Source organism: Spermophilus citellus (genome assembly GCF_964194105.1).
Source record: "Spermophilus citellus genome assembly, chromosome: 13".
Taxonomy (NCBI): domain Eukaryota; kingdom Metazoa; phylum Chordata; class Mammalia; order Rodentia; family Sciuridae; genus Spermophilus; species Spermophilus citellus.
The window spans coordinates 29,272,179-29,285,499 of NC_138193.1; positions in this window are offsets into that span (position 1 = coordinate 29,272,179).

The following is a 13,321-nucleotide window of genomic DNA, read 5'->3' on the forward strand; positions in this document are numbered from 1 at the left end:
TCACCCAGTTTGGGTGTAAACATATTTGCTGAGATTTCTTGAGATTCGTAATTTTTGGAAGCTTGGCAACCCCTTTCAATGAAAGTGTTTCTCGCCTGTCACTGCTTAGGGCTACATCAATAGGAAACAGAATATAGAGATAGAACTTGAAACTACTTAATTGTGTCAAGTTTCAAGAAGCTAGCACAAACCGTGTTTGATTTAGAGTTCCAAATACATCTATCGATATAGGAGAAAACAGAGTGAAACCTAAAAATTTAAACCGTTACTGGAAACGAAATCTTCAACATTGAAGATCGAAATTTGGAGAACAACGTGGGCTCAGTGTACTGATCATTACCTTAAAGTATCACCCAGTTTGGGTGTAAACATATTTGCTGAGATTTCTTGAGATTCGTAATTTTTGGAAGCTTGGCAACCCCTTTCAATGAAAGTGTTTCTCGCCTGTCACTGCTTAGGGCTACATCAATAGGAAACAGAATATAGAGATAGAACTTGAAACTACTTAATTGTGTCAAGTTTCAAGAAGCTAGCACAAACCGTGCTTGATTTAGAGTTCCAAATACATCTATCAATATACGAGAAAACAGAGTGAAACGCCAAATTTCAAACTGTTACTGGAAACGAACGCTTCAACATAGAAGAACGAAATTTGGGGAACCAAGTGGGCTTAGTGTACTGATCATTACCTGAAAGCATCATCCAGTTTGGGTGTAAAAAAATATGCTGAGATTTCTGGAGATTCGTAATTTATGGAAGTTTGGCAACCCCTTTCAATGAAAGTGTTTCTCCTCTGTCACTGCTTAGGGCTACACCAATGGGAAACAAAATATGGAGATAGAACTTGAAACTACTTAATTGTGTCAAGTTTCAAGAAGCTAGCACAAACCGTGCTTGATTTAGAGTTCCAAATACATCTATCAATATAGGAGAAAACAGAGTGAAACGCCAAAATTCAAACTGTTACTGGAAACGAACGCTTCAACATAGAAGAACGAAATTTGGGGATCCAAGTGGGCTTAGAGTACTGATCATTACCTGAAAGTATTACCTAGTTTGGGTGTAAAAATATTTGCTGAGATTTCTGTAGATTCCTAATTTTGGAAGCTTGGCAACCCCTTTCAATGAAAGTGTTTCTCGTCGGTCACTGCTTAGGGATACACCAATAGGAAACAGAACATAGAGATAGAACTTGAAACTACTTAATTGTGTCAAGTTTGAAGAAGATAGCACAAACCGTGTTTGATTTAGAGTTCCAAATACATCTATCGATATAGGAGAAAACAGAGTGAAACGTAAAAATTCAAACTATTACTGGAAACGAACGCTTCAACATAGAAGAACGAAATTTGGGGAACCAAGTGGGCTCAGTGTACTGATCATTACCTGAAAGTATCATCCAGTTTGGGTGAAAAAATATTTGCTGATATTTCTGTAGATGCGTAATTTTTGGAAGCTTGGCAACCCCTTTCAATGAAAGTGTTTCTCGTCTGTCACTGCATAGGGCTACACCAATAGGAAAAAACATATAGAGATAGAACTTGAAACTACTTAATTGTGTAAAGTTTCAAGAAGCTAGCACAAACCGTGCTTGATTTAGAGTTCCAAATACATCTATCAATATAGGAGAAAACAGAGTGAAACACCAAAATTCAAACTGATACTGGAAACGAACGCTTCAACATAGAAGAACGAAATTTGGGGAACAAAGTGGGCTCAGTGTACTGATCATTACCTGAAAGTATCACCCAGTTTGGGTGTAAAAATATTTACTGAGATTTCTGGAGATTCGTAATTTTTGGAAGCTTGGCAACCCCTTTCAATGAAAGTGTTTCTCAACTGTCACTGCTTAGGGCTACACCAATAGGAAACAAAATATAGAGATAGAACTTGAAACTCTTTAATTGTGTCAAGTTTCAAGAAGCTAGCACAAACCGTGTTTGATTTAGAGTTCCAAATACATCTATCAATATAGGAGAAAACAGAGTGAAACACCAAAATTCAAACTGATACTGGAAACGAACGCTTCAACATAGAAGAACGAAATTTGGGGAACAAAGTGGGCTCAGTGTACTGATCATTATCTGAAAGTATCATACAGTTTGGGTGTAAATATATTTGCTGAGATTTCTGGAGATTCGTAATTTTTGGAAGCTTGGCAACCCCTTTCAATGAAAGTCTTTCTCGCCTGTCACTGCTTAAGGCTACGTCAATAGGAAACAGAACATAGAGTTAGAACTTGAACCTACTTAATTGTGTCAAGTTTCAAGAAGCTTGCACAAACCCAGCTTGATTTAGTGTTCCAAATACATCTATCAATATAGGAGAAAACAGAGTGAAACGCCAAAATTCAAACTGTTACTGGAAACGAACGCTTCAACATAGAAGAACGAAATTTGGGGAACCAAGTGGGCTTAGTGTACTGATCATTACCTGAAAGTATCGTCCAGTTTGGGTGTAAAAACGTTTGCTGAGATTTCTGGAGATTCGTAATTTTTGGACGCTTGGCAACCCCTTTCTATGAAAGTGTTTCTCGTCTGTCACTGCTTAGGACTACACCAATAGGAAACAAAATATAGAGATAGAACTTGAAACTACTTAATTGTGTCAAGTTTCAAGAAGCTAGCAAAAACGGTGCTTGATTTAGAGTTCCAAATACATCTATCAATATAGGAGAAAACAGAGTGAAACACCAAAATTCAAACTGATACTGGAAACGAACGCTTCAACATAGAAGAACGAAATTTGGGGAAAAAAGGGGCTGAGTGTACTGATCATTACCTAAAGTATCATCCAGTTTGGGTGTAAATATATTTGCTGAGATTTCTGGAGATTCGTAATTTTTGGAAGCTTGGCAACCCCTTTCAATGAAAGTGTTTCTCGCCTGTCACTGCTTAGGGCTACATCAATAGGAAACAGAACATAGAGATAGAACTTGTAACTACTTAATTGTGTCAAGTTTCAAGAAGCTAGCACAAACCGTGCTTGATTTAGAGTTCCAAATACATCTATCAATATAGGAGAAAACAGAGTGAAATGCCAAAATTCAAACTATTACTGGAAACGAACGCTTCAACATAGAAGAACGAAATTTGGGGAACCAAGTGGGCTCAGTGAACTGATCATTACCTGAAAGTATCATCCAGTTTGGGTGAAAAAATATTTGCTGATATTTCTGTAGATGCGTAATTTTTGGAAGCTTGGCAACCCCTTTCAATGAAAGTGTTTCTCGTCTGTCACTGCATAGGGCTACACCAATAGGAAAAAACATATAGAGATAGAACTTGAAACTACTTAATTGTGTAAAGTTTCAAGAAGCTAGCACAAACCGTGCTTGATTTAGAGTTCCAAATACATCTATCAATATAGGAGAAAACAGAGTGAAACACCAAAATTCAAACTGATACTGGAAACGAACGCTTCAACATAGAAGAACGAAATTTGGGGAACAAAGTGGGCTCAGTGTACTGATCATTACCTGAAAGTATCATACAGTTTGGGTGTAAAAATATTTGCTGAGATTTCTGGAGATTCGTAATTTTTGGAAGCTTGGCAACCCCTTTCAATGAAAGTGTTTCTCAACTGTCACTGCTTAGGGCTACACCAATAGGAAACAAAATATAGAGATAGAACTTGAAACTAATTAATTGTGTCAAGTTTCAAGAAGCTAGCACAAACCGTGTTTGATTTAGAGTTCCAAATACATCTATCAATATAGGAGAAAACTGAGTGAAACACCAAAATTCAAACTGATACTGGAAACGAACGCTTCAACATAGAAGAATGAAATTTGGGGAACCAAGTGGGCTCAGTGTACTAATCATTACCTAAGAGTATCATCCAGTTTGGGTGAAAAAATATTTGCTGAGATTTCTGGAGATTCGTAATTTTTGGAGGCTTGGCAACCCCTTTCAATGAAAGTGTTTCTCGCCTGTCACTGCTTAGGGCTACACCAATAGGAAACAAAATACAGAGATAGAACTTGAAACTACTTAATTGTGTCAAGTTTCAAGAAGCTAGCACAAACCGTGTTTGATTTAGAGTTCCAAATACATCTATCAATATAGGAGAAAACTGAATGAAACACCAAAATTGAAACTGATACTGAAACGAAAGCTTCAACATTAAAGAACGAAATTTGGGGAACAAAGTGGGCTCAGTGTACTGATCATACATGAAAGTATCATCCAGTTTGGGTGTAAAAATATTTTGAGATTTCTGGAGTTTCGTAATTTTTGGAAGCTTGGCAACCCCTTTCAATGAAAGTGTTTCTCGCCTGTCACTGCTTAGGGCTACATCAATAGGAAACAGAACATAGAGATAGAACTTGAAACTAATTAATTGTATCAAGTTTCAAGAAGCTAGCACAAACCGTGTTTGATTTAGAGTTCCAAATACATCTATCAATATAGGAGAAAACAGAGTGAAACGCCAAAATTCAAACTGTTATTGGAAACGAACGCTTCAACATAGAAAAACGAAATTTGGGGAACCAAGTGGGCTTATTGTACTGATCATTACCTGAAAGTATCATCCAGTTTGGGTTAAAAAATATTTGCTGAGATTTCTGGAGATTCGTAATTTTTGGAAGCTTGGCAACCCCTTTCAATGAAAGTGTTACTCGTCTGTCACTGCTTAGGGCTACACCAATAGGAAACAAAATACAGAGATAGAACTTGAAACTACTTAATTGTGTCAAGATTCAAGAAGCTAGCACAAACCGTGTTTGATTTAGAGTTCCAAATACATCTATCAATATAGGAGAAAACTGAGTGAAACACCAAAATTGAAACTGATACTGAAACGAAAGCTTCAACATTGAAGAACGAAATTTGGGGAACAAAGTGGGCTCAGTGTACTGATCATACATGAAAGTATCATCCAGTTTGGGTGTAAAAATATTTTGAGATTTCTGGAGTTTCGTAATTTTTGGAAGCTTGGCAACCCCTTTCAATGAATGTGTTTCTCGCCTGTCACTGCTTAGGGCTACATCAATAGGAAACAGAACATAGAGTTAGAACTTGAAACTACTTAATTGTGTCAAGTTTCAAGAAGCTAGCACAAACCGTGCTTTATTTAGAGTTCCAAATACATCTATCAATATAGGAGAAAACAGAGTGAAAAGCCAAAATTCAAACTGTTACTGGAAACGAACGCTTCAACATAGAAAAACGAAATTTGGGGAACCAAGTGGGCTTAGTGTACTCATCATTACCTGAAAGTATCATCCAGTTTGGGTGAAAAAATATTTGCTGAGATTTCTGGAGATTCGTAATTTTTTGAAGCTTGGCAACCCCTTTCAATGAAAGTGTTTCTCGCCTGTCACTGCTTAGGGCTACATCAATAGGAAACAAAACATAGAGATAAAACTTGAAACTAATTAATTGTGTCAAGTTTCAAGAAGCTAGCACAAACCGTGTTTGATTTAGAGTTCCAAATACATCTATCAATACAGGAGAAAACAGAGTGAAACGCCAAAATTCAAACTGTTACTGGAAACGAACGCTTCAACATAGAAGAACGAAATTTGGGGAACCAAGTGGGCTTAGTGTACTGATCATTACCTGAAAGTATCATCCAGTTTGGGTGAAAAAATATTTGCTGATATTTCTGGAGATTCGTAATTTTTGGAAGCTTGGCAACCCCTTTCAATGAAAGTGTTTCTCGTCTGTCACTGCATAGGGCTACACCAATAGGAAACAACATATAGAGATTGAACTTGAACCTACTTAATTGTGTAAAGTTTCAAAAAGCTAGCACAAACCGTGCTTCATTTAGAGTTCCAAATACATCTATCAATATAGGAGAAAACAGAGTGAAACACCAAAATTCAAACTGATACTGGAAACGAACGCTTCAACATAGAAGAACGAAATTTGGGGAACAAAGTGGGCTCAGTGTACTGATCATTACCTGAAAGTATCATACAGTTTGGGTGTAAAAATATTTGCTGAGATTTCTGGAGATTCGTAATTTTTGGAAGCTTGGCAACCCCTTTCAATGAAAGTGTTTCTCATCTCTCACTGCTTAGGGCTACACCAATAGGAAACAAAATACAGAGATAGAACTTGAAACTACTTAATTGTGTCAAGTTTCAAGAAGCTAGCACAAACCGTGCTTGATTTAGAGTTCCAAATACATCTATCAATATAGGAGAAAACAGAGTGAAACACCAAAATTCAAACTGATACTGGAAACGAACGCTTCAAAATAGAACAGCGAAATTTGGGGAACCAAGTGGGCTTAGTGTAGTCATCATTACCTGAAAGTATCATCCAGTTTGGGTAAAAAAATATTTGCTGAGATTTCTGGAGATTCGTAATTTTTGGAAGCTTGGCAACCCCTTTCAATGAAAGTGTTTCTCGCCTGTCACTGCTTAGGGCTACATAAATAGGAAACAGAACATAGAGATAGAACTTGAAACTACTTAATTGTGTCAAATTTCAAGAAGGTAGCACAAACCGTGTTTGATTTAGAGTTCCAAATACATCTATTAATATAGGAGAAAAGAGAGTGAAACCTAAAAATTCAAACTGTTACACGAAACGAAAGCTTCAACATAGAAGAACGAAATTTGGGGAACAAAGTGGGCTCAGTGTACTGATCATTACCTGAAAGTATCATCCAGTTTGGGTGAAAAAATATTTGCTGAGATTTCTGGAGATTCGTAATTTGTGGAATCTTGGCAACCCCTTTCAATGAAAGTGTTTCTCGCCTGTCACTGCTTAGGGCTACATCAAAAGGAAACAGAACATAGAGTTAGAACTTGAACCTACTTAATTGTGTCAAGTTTCAAGAAGCTAGCACAAACCGTGCTTGATTTAGTGTTCCAAATACATCTATCAATATAGGAGAAAACTGAGTGAAACGCCAAAATTAAAACTGTTACTGGAAACGAACGCTTCAACATAGAAGAACGAAATTTGGGCAACCAAGTGGGCTTAGTGTACTGATCATACATGAAAGTATCATCCACTTTGGGTGTAAAAATATTTGCTGAGATTTCTGGAGTTTCGTAATTTTTGGAACCTTGGCAACCCCTTTCAATGAAAGTGTTTCTCGCCTGTCACTGCTTAGGGCTACATCAATAGGAAACAGAACATAGAGATCGAACTTGAAACTACTTAATTATGTCAAGTTTCAAGAAGCTAGCACAAACCGTGTTTGATTTAGAGTTCCAAATACATCTATCAATATAGGAGAAAACAGAGTGAAACAGCAAAATTCAAACTGATACTGGAAACAAACGCTTCAACATTGAAGAACGAAATTTGGGGAACAAAGTGGGCTCAGTGTACTGATCATTACCTGAAAGTATCATTCAGTTTGGGTGAAAAAATATTTGCTGAGATTTCTGGAGATTCGTAATTTGTGGATGCTTCGCAACCCCTTTCAATGAAAGTGTTTCTCGTCTGTCACTGCTTAGGGCTACATCAATCGGAAACAGAACATAGAGATAGAACTTGAAACTACTTAATTGTGTCAAGTTTCAAGAAGCTAGCACAAACCGTGCTTGATTTAGAGTTCCAAATACATCTATCAATATAGGAGAAAACAGAGTGAAACGTCAAAATTCAAACTGTTACTGGAAACGAACGCTTCAACATAGAAGAACGAAATTTGGGGGACCAAGTGGGCTTAGTGTACTGATCATTACCTGAAAGTATCATCCAGTTTGGATGAAAAAATATTTGCTGAGATTTCTGGAGATTAGTAATTTTTGGAGCTTGGCAACCCCTTTCAATGAAAGTGTTTCTTGCCTGTAACTGCTTAGGGCTACATCAATCGGAAACAGAACATAGAGATAGAACTTGAAACTACTTAATTGTGTAAAGTTTCAAGAAGCTAGCACAAACCGTGTTTGATTTAGAGTTCCAAATACATCTATCAATATAGGAGAAAACAGAGTGAAACGTAAAAATTCAAACTGTTACTGGAAACGAAAGCTTCAACATTGAAGATCGAAATTTGGGGAACAAAGTTGGCTCAGTGTACTGATCATTACCTGAAAGTATCACCGAGTTTGAGTGTAAAAATATTCGCTGAGATTTCTGGAGAATCTTAATTTTTGGAAGCTTGGCAACCCCTTTCAATGAAAGTGTTTCTCGTCTGTCACTGCTTAGGGCTACACCAATAGGAAACAAAATATAGAGATAATACTTGAAACTACTTAATTGTGTCAAGTTTCAAGAAGCTAGCACAAACCGTGTTTGATTTAGAGTTCCAAATACATCTATCGATATAGGAGAAAACAGAGTGAAACCTAAAAATTCAAACTGTTACTGGAAACGAAAGCTTCAACATTGAAGAAGGAAATTTGGGGAACCAAGTGGGCTCAGTGTACTGATCATTACCTGAAAGAATCATCCAGTTTGGGTGAAAAAATATTTGCTGAGATTTCTGGAGATTCGTAATTTTTGGAAGCTTGGCAACCCCTTTCAATGAAAGTTTTTCTCGTCTGTCACTGCTTAGGGCTACATCAATAGGAAACAAAATATAGAGACAGAACTTGAAACTACTTAATTGTGTCAAGTTTCAAGAAGCTAGCACAAACCGTGTTTGATTTAGAGTTCCAAAAACATCTATCAATATAGGAGAAAACAGAGTGAAACCTAAAAATTCAAACTGTTACTGGAAACGAAAGCTTCAACATTGAAGAAGGAAATTTGGGGAACCAAGTGGGCTCAGTGTACTGATCATTACCTGAAAGAATCATCCAGTTTGGGTGAAAAAATATTTGCTGAGATTTCTGGAGATTCGTAATTTTTGGAATCTTGGCAACCCCTTTCAATGAAAGTGTTTCTCGCCTGTAACTGCTTAGGGCTACATCAATAGGAAACAGAACATAGAGTTAGAACTTGAAACTACTTAATTGTGTCAAGTTTCAAGAAGCTAGCACAAACCGTGCTTGATTTAGAGTTCCAAATACATCTATCAATATAGGAGAAAACAGAGTGAAACACCAAAATTCAAACTGATACTGGAAACGAACGCTTCAACATAGAAGAACGAAATTTGGGGAACCAAGTGGACTCAGTGTACTGATCATTACCTGAATGTATCATCCAGTTTGGGTGTAAAAATATTTGCTGAGATTTCTGGAGATTCGTAATTTGTGGATGCTTGGCAACCCCTTTCAATGAAAGTGTTTCTCGCCTGTCACTGCTTAGGGCTACATCAATAGGAAACAGAACATAGAGTTAGAACTTGAAACTACTTAATTGTGTCAAGTTTCAAGAAGCTAGCACAAACCGTGCTTGATTTAGAGTTCCAAATACATCTATCAATATAGGAGAAAACAGAGTGAATCGCCAAAATTCAAAGTGTTACTGGAAACGAACTTTTCAACATATAAAACGAAATTTGGGGAACCAAGTGGGCTTAGTGTACTGATCATTACCTGAAAGTATCATACATTTTGGGTGTAAAAATATTTGCTGAGATTTCTGGAGATTCGTAATTTATGGAAGCTTGGCAACCCCTTTCAATGAAAGAGTTTCTCCTCTGTTACTGCTTAGGGCTACACCAATGGGAAAAAAAAATATAGAGATAGAACTTGAAACGACTTAATTGTGTCAAGTTTCAGGAAGCAGGCACAAACCGTGCTTGATTTAGAGTTCCAAATACATCTATCAATATAGGAGAAAACAGAGTGAAACGCCAAAATTCAAACTGTTACTGGAAACGAAACTTCAACATTGAAGATCGAAATTTGGGGAACAAAGTGGGCTCAGTGTACTGATCATTACCTGAAAGTATCACCCAGTTTGGGTGTAAACATATTTGCTGAGATTTCTGGAGATTCGTAATTTTTGGAAGCTTGGCAACCCCTTTCAATGAAATTGTTTCTCGCTTGTCCCTGCTTAGGGCTACATCAATAGGAAACAGAACATAGAGATAGAACTTGAAACTACTGAATAGTGTCAAGTTTCAAGAAGCTAGCACAAACCGTGTTTGATTTAGAGTTCCAAATACATCTATCAATATAGGAGAAAACAGAGTGAAACACCAAAATTCAAACTGATACTGGAAACGAAAGCTTCAACATTGAAGAACGAAATTTGGGGAACAAAGTGGACTCAGTGTACTAATCATTACCTGAAAGTATCATCCAGTTTGGGTGAAAAAATATTTGCTGAGATTTCTGGAGATTCGTAATTTTTGGAAGCTTGGCAACCCCTTTCAATGAAAGTGTTTCTCGCCTGTCACTGCTTAGGGCTACATAAATAGGAAACAGAACATAGAGATAGAACTTGAAACTACTTAATTGTGTCAAATTTCAAGAAGGTAGCACAAACCGTGTTTGATTTAGAGTTCCAAATACATCTATTAATATAGGAGAAAAGAGAGTGAAACCTAAAAATTCAAACTGTTACACGAAACGAAAGCTTCAACATAGAAGAACGAAATTTGGGGAACAAAGTGGGCTCAGTGTACTGATCATTACCTGAAAGTATCATCCAGTTTGGGTGAAAAAATATTTGCTGAGATTTCTGGAGATTCGTAATTTGTGGAATCTTGGCAACCCCTTTCAATGAAAGTGTTTCTCGCCTGTCACTGCTTAGGGCTACATCAAAAGGAAACAGAACATAGAGTTAGAACTTGAACCTACTTAATTGTGTCAAGTTTCAAGAAGCTAGCACAAACCGTGCTTGATTTAGTGTTCCAAATACATCTATCAATATAGGAGAAAACTGAGTGAAACGCCAAAATTAAAACTGTTACTGGAAACGAACGCTTCAACATAGAAGAACGAAATTTGGGCAACCAAGTGGGCTTAGTGTACTGATCATACATGAAAGTATCATCCACTTTGGGTGTAAAAATATTTGCTGAGATTTCTGGAGTTTCGTAATTTTTGGAACCTTGGCAACCCCTTTCAATGAAAGTGTTTCTCGCCTGTCACTGCTTAGGGCTACATCAATAGGAAACAGAACATAGAGATCGAACTTGAAACTACTTAATTATGTCAAGTTTCAAGAAGCTAGCACAAACCGTGTTTGATTTAGAGTTCCAAATACATCTATCAATATAGGAGAAAACAGAGTGAAACAGCAAAATTCAAACTGATACTGGAAACAAACGCTTCAACATTGAAGAACGAAATTTGGGGAACAAAGTGGGCTCAGTGTACTGATCATTACCTGAAAGTATCATTCAGTTTGGGTGAAAAAATATTTGCTGAGATTTCTGGAGATTCGTAATTTGTGGATGCTTCGCAACCCCTTTCAATGAAAGTGTTTCTCGTCTGTCACTGCTTAGGGCTACATCAATCGGAAACAGAACATAGAGATAGAACTTGAAACTACTTAATTGTGTCAAGTTTCAAGAAGCTAGCACAAACCGTGCTTGATTTAGAGTTCCAAATACATCTATCAATATAGGAGAAAACAGAGTGAAACGTCAAAATTCAAACTGTTACTGGAAACGAACGCTTCAACATAGAAGAACGAAATTTGGGGGACCAAGTGGGCTTAGTGTACTGATCATTACCTGAAAGTATCATCCAGTTTGGATGAAAAAATATTTGCTGAGATTTCTGGAGATTAGTAATTTTTGGAGCTTGGCAACCCCTTTCAATGAAAGTGTTTCTTGCCTGTAACTGCTTAGGGCTACATCAATCGGAAACAGAACATAGAGATAGAACTTGAAACTACTTAATTGTGTAAAGTTTCAAGAAGCTAGCACAAACCGTGTTTGATTTAGAGTTCCAAATACATCTATCAATATAGGAGAAAACAGAGTGAAACGTAAAAATTCAAACTGTTACTGGAAACGAAAGCTTCAACATTGAAGATCGAAATTTGGGGAACAAAGTTGGCTCAGTGTACTGATCATTACCTGAAAGTATCACCGAGTTTGAGTGTAAAAATATTCGCTGAGATTTCTGGAGAATCTTAATTTTTGGAAGCTTGGCAACCCCTTTCAATGAAAGTGTTTCTCGTCTGTCACTGCTTAGGGCTACACCAATAGGAAACAAAATATAGAGATAATACTTGAAACTACTTAATTGTGTCAAGTTTCAAGAAGCTAGCACAAACCGTGTTTGATTTAGAGTTCCAAATACATCTATCGATATAGGAGAAAACAGAGTGAAACCTAAAAATTCAAACTGTTACTGGAAACGAAAGCTTCAACATTGAAGAAGGAAATTTGGGGAACCAAGTGGGCTCAGTGTACTGATCATTACCTGAAAGAATCATCCAGTTTGGGTGAAAAAATATTTGCTGAGATTTCTGGAGATTCGTAATTTTTGGAAGCTTGGCAACCCCTTTCAATGAAAGTTTTTCTCGTCTGTCACTGCTTAGGGCTACATCAATAGGAAACAAAATATAGAGACAGAACTTGAAACTACTTAATTGTGTCAAGTTTCAAGAAGCTAGCACAAACCGTGTTTGATTTAGAGTTCCAAAAACATCTATCAATATAGGAGAAAACAGAGTGAAACCTAAAAATTCAAACTGTTACTGGAAACGAAAGCTTCAACATTGAAGAAGGAAATTTGGGGAACCAAGTGGGCTCAGTGTACTGATCATTACCTGAAAGAATCATCCAGTTTGGGTGAAAAAATATTTGCTGAGATTTCTGGAGATTCGTAATTTTTGGAATCTTGGCAACCCCTTTCAATGAAAGTGTTTCTCGCCTGTAACTGCTTAGGGCTACATCAATAGGAAACAGAACATAGAGTTAGAACTTGAAACTACTTAATTGTGTCAAGTTTCAAGAAGCTAGCACAAACCGTGCTTGATTTAGAGTTCCAAATACATCTATCAATATAGGAGAAAACAGAGTGAAACACCAAAATTCAAACTGATACTGGAAACGAACGCTTCAACATAGAAGAACGAAATTTGGGGAACCAAGTGGACTCAGTGTACTGATCATTACCTGAATGTATCATCCAGTTTGGGTGTAAAAATATTTGCTGAGATTTCTGGAGATTCGTAATTTGTGGATGCTTGGCAACCCCTTTCAATGAAAGTGTTTCTCGCCTGTCACTGCTTAGGGCTACATCAATAGGAAACAGAACATAGAGTTAGAACTTGAAACTACTTAATTGTGTCAAGTTTCAAGAAGCTAGCACAAACCGTGCTTGATTTAGAGTTCCAAATACATCTATCAATATAGGAGAAAACAGAGTGAATCGCCAAAATTCAAAGTGTTACTGGAAACGAACTTTTCAACATATAAAACGAAATTTGGGGAACCAAGTGGGCTTAGTGTACTGATCATTACCTGAAAGTATCATACATTTTGGGTGTAAAAATATTTGCTGAGATTTCTGGAGATTCGTAATTTATGGAAGCTTGGCAACCCCTTT